A 13,201-nucleotide genomic window follows, 5' to 3' on the forward strand; every position below is an offset into this window, starting at 1 on the left:
TGCTTTAGAAGCTGTGGAAAGCTGTCATTTTTCCCTTAAATAAGAAGGAGAAAAGAGTATTGTGACAATGGAGAAGGTATAGAACAATAGCTCAAGAAGTCTTGGTGAATTCCTTGCTCTACTATTTTATTAGTTATGTGAGTGCAAGCACATCACTTATTTTAACTATATTCCATAAGTAGTTGAAAGAAAGAATGGCATAGCAGCTGTGAAAGTGCTTAAGTTATTATTACCAAAGAACAAAGAGGCAATGACCCAACAGTTGGTAAACACCCCCTCATTTCTCCTCACTCTACAAACACATCATTACACCATGATTTTCTATAGAAAGTTGCATCTTGGAGGCCACATATAATAAGTATAATATTACCAACACTCCAGAAAAACTTTATTATATCCCAAGGCACTACATTTAGAATAGTGTTTTTTTTTAATCTTACAACATCCTGGTGAGGTATGTAGCACTCTCCTCAATACATCTATAAATACTCAAAATGAATGTCATATTCTGGAAAATTCTAGTATAAGAAAAAAACTTCTACTCCCCTATTCAGGTCCTAGGCACAAAAGAGGAAAAGTATCATGTATTGAATTTGAACTCTTGGACATGAGACTAAGTGGTTCAGTTGCAGAGCCAGAGGCATGCCATTCATTGCTCGTGTCCCTTTCTTTCTGTGGGATGGCTGGCTTCTCCAATGTCTACTTTAGTTTTCTCAACTACCAGATAATTTTAGGATAAATGATTCCAAGCTTCTTGGGGAATACAGCCAGTAAGTTTCCAGAATGCAATGAAAAAAATGCCTGCTCGTGCTTTAAGAGAAAGGCCATATTTAATTCTAAGGTTAGCAACAATCATAAATATTTGAGTCCATACAAGTTTCCAAAAATGTTCTGTGAATGTGGAACCAATTTTAAAGGAAGAAATAGGACTAGTTTATAAAACTATTAACCCAACATCTGTGATCTATAATAGAAAGAGAGCAAGACTTGGGTAAGACAGATGATAACATATGTAGGAATGGAAACATAGTGGAAGATAAACAATGGTAATTTGGAAGGAGTGTTTTGTCTTCTGAGTGGTTTTGACTTGTTTGAGTATTTATTTATAAAGACTACGGAGTCTGTTTTTTTATATTGTCTTCCAGACAGACACTAATAAAAAATCCATGACAGATTCCTCCTTGCTGGGACCACTAATGGACTAGAAAATAAGTATTTGGGTTATTTCATAATTTATATGATCCCAATTAATTCAATAGCTTCACGTACAAAGAATGGAGGACATAGAGATGATACATTTGTATCTCATAATAAAAACTGATCCTCTTGGGGCCAAGGTGCCTTTCAAGATGGAAGACAGATAGATAAAGACACACACACACACACACAAAAGATCCAGTTTGTTTATGATGAATGAGTATGAGCTTTATAAATCTTCCTGCAGAAGAGAGAGGCAGAGTCAGGAGATATAATCCTAAATTTGCTTCTAACTATGCAAAAATTGTGACAGAATTTGCCTAAATGTCATGATGGTACAAAAAAACATATTTCCTTTTCACTTGGAGACCTATTTAATGTGTTCTGAGGCTCCAACCATGGTTGCTGGATATATTTTTACTTGTGTAATAGATTGAGGGCATATTGGAGATAAAAGAAAAATTAGAAAACACAGACTCTTACCTCTTCTTTATGCAGACGAGGAAACCACAGCATTCAAAGGAAAAGATGCTCTAGGTTATATGGTGTGTTGGTTTCAGAATAAGGACTAGATATCAGGGGTTTTGACTTCCAGATTAATATGCAATAACTTCTACAAACATGTACATTTATTCATTCAAATATTAAATAATATCAATATGTATACCACCAAAGACTATGCTAAATTACAGTTCAGAGGAAAGCAAAGAAGATTTGACTCCTGTTCTCATGAATTTTATAGTCTACTAAGAATTTCAGAAAAAAAGATAACCATACAAATAAATAAGTTAAAACTGTGATAAGCACTACAAAAGGAAAAGAAAAGAATAGGATGCTTGAAAGTGTATAAAAGAAGGACTTAATTTAGATCAAGGGGACATACACAGTCAGGAAAGATCTTTCTGAGTAAATGAACTTAAATTGTGATTTAAAGAATGAGGAGGGACTTACCTGGTGGCACAGTGGTTAAGAATCCACCTGCCCAATTTCATTTCTTTTTAAGGCTGAGTAATATTCCATTGTGTATATGTGCCACATCTTCTTTATCCATTCATCCGATGATGGGCGCTTAGGTTGTTTCCATGTCCTGGCTATTGTAAATAGAGCTGCAATGAACATTTTGGTACATGACTCTCTTTGAATTTTGGTTTTCTCAGGGTATATGTTTTGTAATGAGATGGATAGACCTAGAATCTGTCATACAGAGTGAAGTAAGTCAGAAAGAAAAAGACAAATACCGTATGCTAACACATATATATGGAATTTAAGGGGAAAAAATGTCATGAAGAACCTAGGGGTAAGATAGGAATAAAGACGCAGACCTACTGGAGAACGGACTTAAGGATATGGGGAGGGGGAAGGGTGAGTTTTGACAGGGCGAGAGAGAGTCATGGACATATACACACTAACAAACGTAGTAAGGTAGATAGCTGGGGGGAAGCAGCCGCAAGGCACAGGGATATTAGCTCGGTGCTTTGTGACAGCCTGGAAGGGTGGGATGGGGAGAGTGGGAGGGAGGGAGACGCAAGAGGGAAGACATATGGGAACATATGTATATGTATAGCTGATTCACTTTGTTGTAAAGCAGAAACTAACACACCATTGTAAAGCAATTATACCCCAATAAAGATGTTAAAAAAAAAAAAAAAAAAAAAAAAAAAAAAAAAAAAAAAAAGAATCCACCTGCCAATAAGCAGCCCATGCAGCTCAATAACAAAAAAACAAACAACCCAGTCCAAAAATGGGCAGAAGACCTAAATAGACATTTCTCCAAAGAAGATATACAGATAAGAAGATAATGCTCAACGTCATTAATCATTAGAGAAATGCAAATCAAAACTACAATGAGATGTCATCTCACACCGGTCAGAATGGCCATCAACAAAAAATCTAGAAACAATAAATGCTGGAGAGGGTGTGGAGAAAAGGGAACACTCTTGCACTGCTGGTGGGAATGTGAATTGGTAAAGCCACTATGGAGGACAGTATGGAGGTTCCTTAAAAAACTACAAATAGAACTACCATATGACCCAGCAATCCCACCACTGGGCATATACACTGAGAAAACCATAATTCAGAAAGAGTCATGTACCAAAATGTTCATTGCAGCTCTATTTACAATAGCCAGGAGATGGAAACAACCTAAGTGTCCATCATCGGATGAATGGGTAAAGAAGATGTGACACATATATACAATGGAATATTACTCAGCCATAAAAAGAAACGAAATTGAATTATTTGTAGTGAGGTGGATGGACCTAGAGTCTGTCATACTGAGTGAAGTAAGTCAGAAAGAGAAAGACAAATACCATATGCTAACACATATATATGGAATCTAAGAAAAAAAAATGTCATGAAGAACCTAGGGGTAAGACAGGAATAAAGATACAGACCTACTAGAGAATGGACTTGAGGATATGGAGAGGGGGAAGTGTAAGCTGTGACAAAGTGAGAGAGTGGCATGGACATATATACACTACCAAACGTAAAATAGGTAGCTAGTGGGAAGCAGCCGCATAGCACAGAGAGATCAGCTCGGTGCTTTGTGACCACCTAGAGAGGTGGGATAGGGAGGGAGGGAGTGAGGGAGGGAAATGTAAGAGGGAAGAGATATGGGAACATATGTATATGTATAGCTGATTCACTTTGTTATAAAGCAGAAACTAACACACCATTGTAAAGCAATTATACTCCAATAAAGATGTAAAAAATAAATAAATAAATAAATAAAATTAAGGGTTTTAAAAAAAAAGAAAAAGTCCTAAAACCTGTCAGTTGACACTGGATTTGCAGCAAAAGGAGTTAAGTCCTGACTAATGCCTTCTACATTTAGCGTGTATCTTAACTCTATTTGAATAAATACTAGCCGTTAAATTCCTAAAATAAAAAAAGAATCCACCTGCCAATGCAGGGGACACGGGTTCGATCCCTGGTCTGGGAAGATCCCACATGCCATGGAGCAGCTAAGCCCATGTGCCACAACTACTGAAGCCTGTGCGCCTGGAACCTGTGCTCCGCAACAAGAAAAGCCACTGCAATGAGAAGCCTGTGCACTGCAACAAAGAGTATCCCTCATTCTCTGCAACTAGAGAAAGCCCACGTGTAGCAACTAAGTCTCAACACAGCCGAAAATAAATAAATAATTTTTTAAAAAAAAGAAAAACAACAACAACAAAATCCTGTAAAAAAATAAATTAAAAAAAAAATAAAGAATGAGGAGATGTGAGTCACATGAATATCACAGGAAGAGGAACCAGCATGTAGAAAGGCTCTGAGGTTGACACACTGGAGCAACTGAGAGAGGCCAGTGCTGTGTAAGAGTGCAGAGAAGGAGGGAAGGAAAAGAGAGCCATGAGATGAAGTTGGAATGAGGGCTGGTAAGAGAAGAACCCTATAATTTATGCCGATAATTTATCTTCCAAAAGCCAGAAGGACGCCACTGAAGTTGTCTAAGCAGAGAATGGTGACATGGCTTCATTTCCATTTTTAAAAGATCATTATCTAACATTGTTGAAATTAGACTCAAGGGAGAAGTTGAAAAGAACTGACATCACTGATTTAGAATATGTTAATGGTGAGAATGGTGGGCAGTGAACAGAGTTGAGACCTCTTTGGTTGATACATATTCAAGAGGACCTGCTTATTGATTTGATGTAGAAAGTGAAGGAGGTGAGGGTGCGCAGATATCATTCCTGGTTTGGGACTCAGGTATTGGATTACATAATGGTGTCATTATTGATTTGGGGGAGACTGGATAGAAATAAGTTTCTCTGAAGAGGTGGAAGATGGGCAGAAAATAAGAGTTCAGAGATCAATGTTTGACCCATTAAACTTGCACTGGCATGTGGCAATATAAGAATGACAGTTGTATCTGAATTCAGAAGAATGTTGTGGAAATAAAATATTTATGAATTGTTGGCATATAGGTAAAATTTTAATTCGATGTGAATGGATGAAGTCATTTAAGTAGAGTGTGAGGTGAAAGAGAAGACAGGCCACAGCTGAACTCTGAGAAATTCCAACATTTAGTAGCCAGACATGGGATGATGAACTGGCAAAGATATAGAAGAGACAATATCAAATTAGAAAGGAAAAAATATATATTATATTGTTATGGAAATCAAGAGAATACAGCCATTTTAGCCTCATGCTTCCAATATTTTTGTACATATTGAAAGCATAGAAATTCACATGTTTTCGAGACACTTACTTATTATGAACAAAATGTGTGACTTTGGGAAGTCATTAAAACTTTCTTATCCATAAATGGGAGTAATAATCTCCTCTCACACTTTAGATTATGATGGACATTAGTTAAGATAACATACGCAAGACACACTTGGTAAACTATTAATCATTCTGTATATGTAAGATTTTTCCATAAATAAGGCCAGAAGTTTTTATTTGTTACTGATTGCTACTGATTTCTACTGAATTTAGTTATTATTAAGGTACCTAATGCTACCAAGATATCTAATCATATGAGTCTAAATTACATCATCAGGATTTATTTATTATATTACTATATGAGTTCACATGGTGGATTTAAGTGACCAGTAAATATAGTATTCCATCAGAGGAACATCTCCATGTTGGGTACCCCAAGGTGAAAACAGGAAAGAAGAAGCTGGGTAAATGAAAAAAATTTTCTGTTAAAGGGAGAACTGATCCACCATGACAATGAACACTTGTTAGAGGCCTCAAATTAAATTAAAAATAATAAATTTATATGTTCCTCTCCACACTTGCTCCTCTCTTCAGTGGATAACTAAGTCACATTGAAAACAGTCTTTACACTGCTACAACATTAGCTGGTCCTTCCGCTCAAGACTGGGGTCTTCTTTAATACTTGGACTGTTTTCTTCATCTTCCCCTTTAACCATGATGGAAAATTTCTCAGGACTCTAGTCACTTTGAACAACAGTTCGAGTTTGTTCCGCAAGTATGCAATCTTATCTCCTGGGGCGGGGCAAGAGAAGGCACACACCATGTATTATAGTAAAAGAGAGGTCCAGAATCCCTGGTGGTTGTTGGGATCTGGGGTGGAAGGATGGGAAAGTATATAGTTACAGATTCCGGGTCAGATTTGATTTGAAGTAGGAGGCTCATTCGTTGACAGGCACAGTTTAGGAAAACTCTCTATTCAGGGATATCCATTTTAGGCTTATAGACCAATAAAGATTAATTTTATTAGGTCTTGAAAGCTGTTAAATTTTGTGAGTTCCCTATAGAAAGGGTTTGAAACTTTTGGAGCTTTGAAGTCATTATTAAAGGTAATCACATTATTGGGTGGGGCAGGGCAGGAAAGTAAGTAGAACCATGCAATATGGTGTGAAGCAGGGTGAGAGACATTGAAAGAAGTAATGAGAAACATCCAAGAAATGCAGAAGGCAGCATGATCAGGAGCCTGGATTCCCGAGTTGTAGCTCCAGCTCTGCCCAAATTAGCTATACAAATACTTCAAGGCCTTCTGGGTACAATGTAGATGGTATTCTTCTTCTACAGAGTACATGTGAAGCCACCTCTATATCTCCCACCTGTCCTCTCTCTGACCTGTAGCCATTGGCCACATGTCCTAAATTTTAGGGGGATGCAGATCAACTTGAAGTTCCCAGGAGAGGCAGAGATGAAGATAACGCGATTCAAACCCAATCCTGTCCTACGTTAATTGATGTCATCCTAAGATTATGTTGAATAAACATAGATTAAGCTGATATTGAGAATATAGTTGCTTCAAATGTAGAATTAGTAGTTGACTGGCTATGCTTAGGGCTTTAATTTTTTTATGCCAGGAGCTTTTAATGGTGTAATCTGAAAGGTAACTCTTTTTATAAGTCATTCCTCCAGGATGAAAGAAAAAAAATGTGTGAAAAGAAGAAATAATTTAGTGAAAAAAATATAAGGCTGTGAATTCTCACCTTGTGGAAGTGGGAATTGTCAGATGACATAAAAAGGCAGCCAAGAGGAGATAAATTCCCATTTGAATACTGCTGCCTTTGTTGCCATTTAAATTCTCAAGAAAATAATCATAAGTGGTTTCCTAGCCCTTATGGAAAATAAACACATATATTTAGTGGTTTTGAATCCTCTGGAGCTTTTGATGACCTGGCCAATTGCTTCATTTACTCTAAAAATAGCCAAATGAAAGGCCTCAGCCAAGACAGGAACTTGAAATAGCGGCTGTCATATTAAAATAGTTGAAAATCTGCTAGTTTATATCATCACATCGTAGCATCTTCTGGTGGTAGTTGAGGTTATCTGAAGGGAAGAATCATGAGAACTGAGAAAATAGTTGTGCACCCTGGTTTAAACAGCAACAGCTTGAAGATTAGTTGGTAGACGACATATTCTAAAACAGAGGTTCTCAAAGTGTGATTCCTAAACCAACATCATCAGCATCCCCTGGGAACTTGTATAAATGCTAATTCTCAGGCCTCGACCGAAAACTTTGGAATCAGCACCTCTGGATGTGGGGTCCAGCAACCTGTGTTTTAACAAGCACAGGTGAATGGGATGCCAATAAAGTTTGAAAACAAACTAGAGGAACACATTTTCCTCTTAGCTGGAAAGAAGTTCTTCATCTTTGTTGCCAGGAAATAGCATTCTGTTGCTGTTCATTTTCAGTCTTCTGTTCTTGGCTGTTGAGTTTTTGGATTTTCTTCTAAGATCATCAAGTTACATGTGGCACAGGCAGGCCTTGTACTCAGGGCATCTGAGTTCAGGCTCGGTATTGTCCTATTCCATGCCCATCACTCACTCCCATGGGTTTACATCAGTCCCCAATGTACTTTGGAAAGACACTTCCTGAATTCTCACTCATCACATGGAAAAACTAGGTGCAGAGTGGTTTAGTGGCTTACCTCCAAACTATAAAGAGGACAGTGATGCCAGAAACATTATGACAGCACAAGGGACCTAAGAAATAGATGTATGTATGAAATTCCACTGGAGGGATTTTGAGAATCCACACAATCTCCACTTTGCATTTGCTTTTTATTCGGCCTGAAACACTTTTCCTGCTCTTCTCCACCTGGATAAAGTCTATTTATCCTTTAGGTACCAGTTTTGATAGCACTTTCTTTGGGAGGTTTAGCCCAAGTATACTAGACTAGATTAAACACTCCCTCAAAACCCTACTTGTTTCCCTGAATCCTTTACTATTATTGTTTATTTAATTGTCTGATAGGAGGCCTGGAGCACAGTCTATCATCCTCAACAATGTATCACCAGAACTACTAAGCATAGCACCTGGCATATTACTGTTTAATTAATATTTTATGATTTAATCCATAAGTATAATTCATATAATCATACATGTGCATATATAAATGTACATATGTATGTATAAAATATCTTCTCTTGTTCTGAGAAAAGATTACACATAAAATAATTCCTTTGGAAATATTAAAGAGCTCAAAACATCTTTTAGTTATCAATTCCAGTATACTGCATGCAGGTCTATATGCTGGGAAATCCAGCCTTCCGTTGGACACCAGTATCTTATGTTAAGACTTAGTTAATTTCCCTTTTCTGACATCAGCAAAGATAAAGAATATCTGAGTACTAGTGTCTGTATGCCCTCATATTGTCACATCTATTTGTTGGCCTTCTCTTCACATAGTTCATCCAATCTCTATTCTGTTCTGGATCTTTCCAAATCTTCTGTTTCCTGCAACATTTAGGAACTACTTGCTGTAGAACTCAAGAGCAGTCACTTAACATTTGATCTTCAATTTCCTCATCAGTAAAGTAAGTATAGTAATAATGTTTTTACATACTTGCCAACACTAAATTAGACCTTATATATGAAAGTAATTCGCAAGGTGACTGGCACATAGCAATTGTTCAAGAATTGTTCATTGTAGTTTCTTTCTTTTACTTATTCCTTATAGTTGTATGTCCAGAGATATTAGGTAGAGGTAGGCTACATGGAGTCACTTAGTGCCTTACTGAATCTTCAAGGTAATGCCCATAAATCATTTTCTATTTCATGGTTGTGTTTAAGTGAAATTTGCTGATCCAATGTCCTTAGCTTGTCCTAAATTGATCTTTTCTGAGTTTCAAATGATGTTCCTTAGTCCTGTATCCTAGAATTTTGAGATTAAATTTTTTACCTTTATCACTGAGAATAGAATTTGGGGATGAAGAAGAATCCAGAAGTTATGAGGAGTCAATCCAGGCAAGCCAATTACATGTTCGATCCCTACTCTGAGGCCAAAGTCTTGGTTGATAGAAAGGCCCAAAACAGGAAATATCAAGATTCATATTCCATGATAGAAATTATCAGGAACCAAAAGGATAAGACATTCCAGTAGAAAAGCTTTAATCCAAACAAAGAAGCTATCAGAAAACAAGAGCAACTAATGTTCCTAGTGACAAGAAACAGAAGAATAATATAAAGGAAGAGTGAATGTCTTCCTGCAGCTTGATTGAGTCATGGAAGTCATACACAATTGGAAATATGAATTATAACTTTGTACTTTCTGGACACCAATTCAGTGTTAAACAAGGTCACTAATCTAGTAAGCAACCTCAGTGGCTGGTCAAGTGACTTAGCTGAAATTAATCAGAAATTACTACCTAGTTCTTAATTCATAGTCATGATTCATATTAAAACTCACTAACACAATGGGAACATTTGATAGCAGGCTCAACAAAATCAAAGTGACTGACTAGCGAATGAAAATGGGGCATGAACTAGAATCCAACATCCTTCTCTTTCCTGATTATTCCTTTCAATTTGGTTGAACTCCAGCTACTGAGAAGGCTTATCAACAGAATTTAGCAGCCAGAGTGACAAATTCTTGCATTCATGCTTTATTCTATCCTTTGATATTACAGGTCACAGAAGGTCCAATGCAAACTGGGTAATACTAGGACTCAGAAGTAGACACTCCTACTGCACTAGAACAAGTTCTAGAACTGCAGTGTTCTATATGGTGGCTGCTAGCCACATGCAGCTGTTTAATGTAAATGTAAATGAATTGAAATTAAGTAAAATAAAAATTTAGTTCCACAGGTGCAGAGGCTACGCTTCAAGTGCTTAATAGTCACATTTAGCTAGTGACGAATATTTGGACAGAAGACATAGAACATTTCCATCACGGACAAAAATTCTTTAGACAGCATTATTCTGGAAAGAGGTAGAAATGTGTAATAATACAAGGAAGAATTCCATCCAGGCACTTTGAGGGTGGTGTATAAGTTTACTAACGCTGCCATAGCAAAGTACCACAAACTGAGTGGCTTAAACAATAGAAATTTATTAGTTAACAGTTCTGGAGGCAAGATGCCAGCAGGACCATGCTCCCTCTAAAGATGCTGGGAAGGATCTCTTCCAAGCCTCTTTCCTCACTTCTGGTAGTTGTTTGGCTTGTGCCAGCATAATTCCAATCTTCATATATCATTTACTCTGTGTGCATGTGTCCATGTCCAAGTTTCCCCTTTTTTATTAAAAGAATAATTATGTTGGATGAGGGACCCAGAGTACTCCAGTGTGGCTTTATCTTAACCAATTGCACCTGCAACAACCCTATTTCCAAATTAGGTCACTGTCTGAGGTAATGGGGGCTAGGAGTTCAACATATACATTTGGAAGGGAATACAGTTTAACCCATAATACATAGTATCCAGCATATATGATGACATTAATGAAGTGTTAGCAAGGCAACAAGACCCAACATGGCCTAAGAGCCCCAGAATGAAGGATAGCTAGTGAAGAGTCACAGCAGAAACTTTAGGATAAAGTAATATGAAAAGGTCCTGGTAACAAATTAGTGACCACTATAATAGCTCAATTGAAAAATGAGTATTTGAATGAAATGATTGTATGAATAAATTACTCCATCAGTATCTATCACTAGGTACTCTACCCTACTTTAATTTGGATTTATTCCCTACCACACTATTAAAATTATAATTTTAAAACTAACCAATAACTCTCAAATTGCCAAATCAAAAATCTTCTTCTGAATCCTCATCTAGATTACTGGTACTGTAAGTGAAAACATCAGTGTAAACTTAGAATAGAATTCCTGGTTCATCCCACTGAAGCCAAACCGCTCTGCATCACCTCCATGATGCAGAAAAACAACAAAGAAATATTCCAACTTTCTTATGGTAAAGCATGGCAAACAATCATACTAAGTCACAATTCAACCAATCAAACCAAGAAAAATGGGGAGTCAAAGGCTTTGAGGAGAGAAAAATAAGTCAGCTTTCTGCTCTCAAAAAAAAAAAAAATCCAACCTAAGGAAAAATAACAAAACAAAATTCAAAAATGTATGTGGCTCAGATTAGAGTTCTAGTATTACAAACTTTTGTAAAATATCTAAGAAAATAGCTAAGATCTGAGAAAAATCAAGGAATGCTTAAGAGAGGAAATGGATGTAGAACTGAGCTTTAAAGGAAAGGTTGAAACCAAATATGTGGAGATTATGGGAGAAAAAGTTCTAAGTCAGAAAGGCATGGAGGTTGAGATGAAAATGATGTATTCTAGACACATATAAGTGTATTCATCTGACTGTGATGAGAGTTCCCTTTTGGTAAAGAGGAAGATGAACGTTGACTAGACAAGATAACCCAAGATTAGAAATACCAGTACTGGTATTTGAATTTATTGGATTAAGTTTGAACTTAATCCAATAGGCAGAGGTGGTTTAAATTTTAAGAAGATTAAATTGAAAGGACATATTCCAGGTGGAGACAAGCCAGAAATTTGGAAATCAGTTAAGGGATTAATGATTAAACTTCTAGACCAATCTAGAGTAGTGACTGTGAGAATAAGAAGGGAAGATAGACACTTAAAATAACCTTATTTTGAAATAAGAAATAGGATATTTTTGAAGTGAGGGGAAAAAATCTTCAAATACATTATATAAAATATAAAATTTGAGAATTTGTCTGATTTAAAATTTCTATGATATTCTACACCCGTGGCATAAAAGATTGAATCATTCCACAGTTACAGGCTTAGAAAACATCTTGGAAGGTCTATATTTTTATTTGAGTTTTCTTTCTCTTTGTTTAAAAGAAGAACTACAGTAAAATGGTTTGCTTCTCATATGGAAGAATATTGTTCTGCTTATTAAATAAAAAATCCATCTTGAAATTTAGAAGCCAGGTATGTAATTTGAAATTGGTAAAAATTCTTTCATTTTTTTGGGCTGTATTTATTAATAAGTGACTCTTATTCTGTGCTACTTGAAACCCTACATGTTTGTCCAAGGTTACACAGCAAGCTAATGAAAGAAATGGGATTAGAACATGAGTCTCCTGGATCTCAGTCTGATGTTCTTTCCACTATGTGCTCACATCAGAAAGTGTGCCAATTTATCCCTTGGCTGAAATGAACTGGGAAAAAAAAGTGAAGTTCATTTGAAGGCCCCTTAGGAAAATTTCTCTCTCATCTAATGGCCAAGCTTTCAAATGAAATGATGAGACAAATAAATGCATCGACATTAACCTAATGGGAACTCTCTTGGGACCCAAAACAATGGTTTCAGTTGCACAATTAATTTGTGTCTTGACCTAGGACATAAATTTAGTATGAAGGTATTTGAAAATGTAAGAATTCAAAGATTGTTATCTACTGGAGAAACGTTAGAATTAATGTAAAAAGTGTATCTGCCTTTTTTGGTCAATGGTTGGAGTTGAGATGTTAAGAGTGGGGTTCCACTGTAGTAAGTCATGACTCAATATACCAGAGTCTATCAATAGTTCTTGTATCTCATCTAACATATCAATTTTTCTATCAAAATTTGAAAGAGAAAGATATACTAATGTTGAGAGACAATTCTCCATGCTTCTGCTCATGTTTGCCTTTCTCTGAGACTATTTTTTCAAGGATATTGGTAGAGTGAACAGCCTTAGATAAAGATAATGTCTCCCTCTAGAGTAGAGGGCAAGTTTGTTTACCGTCAAGTGTAATAAAGATAACGTCTCCCTCTGAAGCAGATGTCAAGTGGATTTGCTTGAGGTCCTTCGAATGGGGTTTTCTAAGGAT

The sequence above is a fragment of the Phocoena phocoena genome, chromosome 8, assembly GCF_963924675.1.
Source record: "Phocoena phocoena chromosome 8, mPhoPho1.1, whole genome shotgun sequence".
In the NCBI taxonomy this organism is placed as follows: domain Eukaryota; kingdom Metazoa; phylum Chordata; class Mammalia; order Artiodactyla; family Phocoenidae; genus Phocoena; species Phocoena phocoena.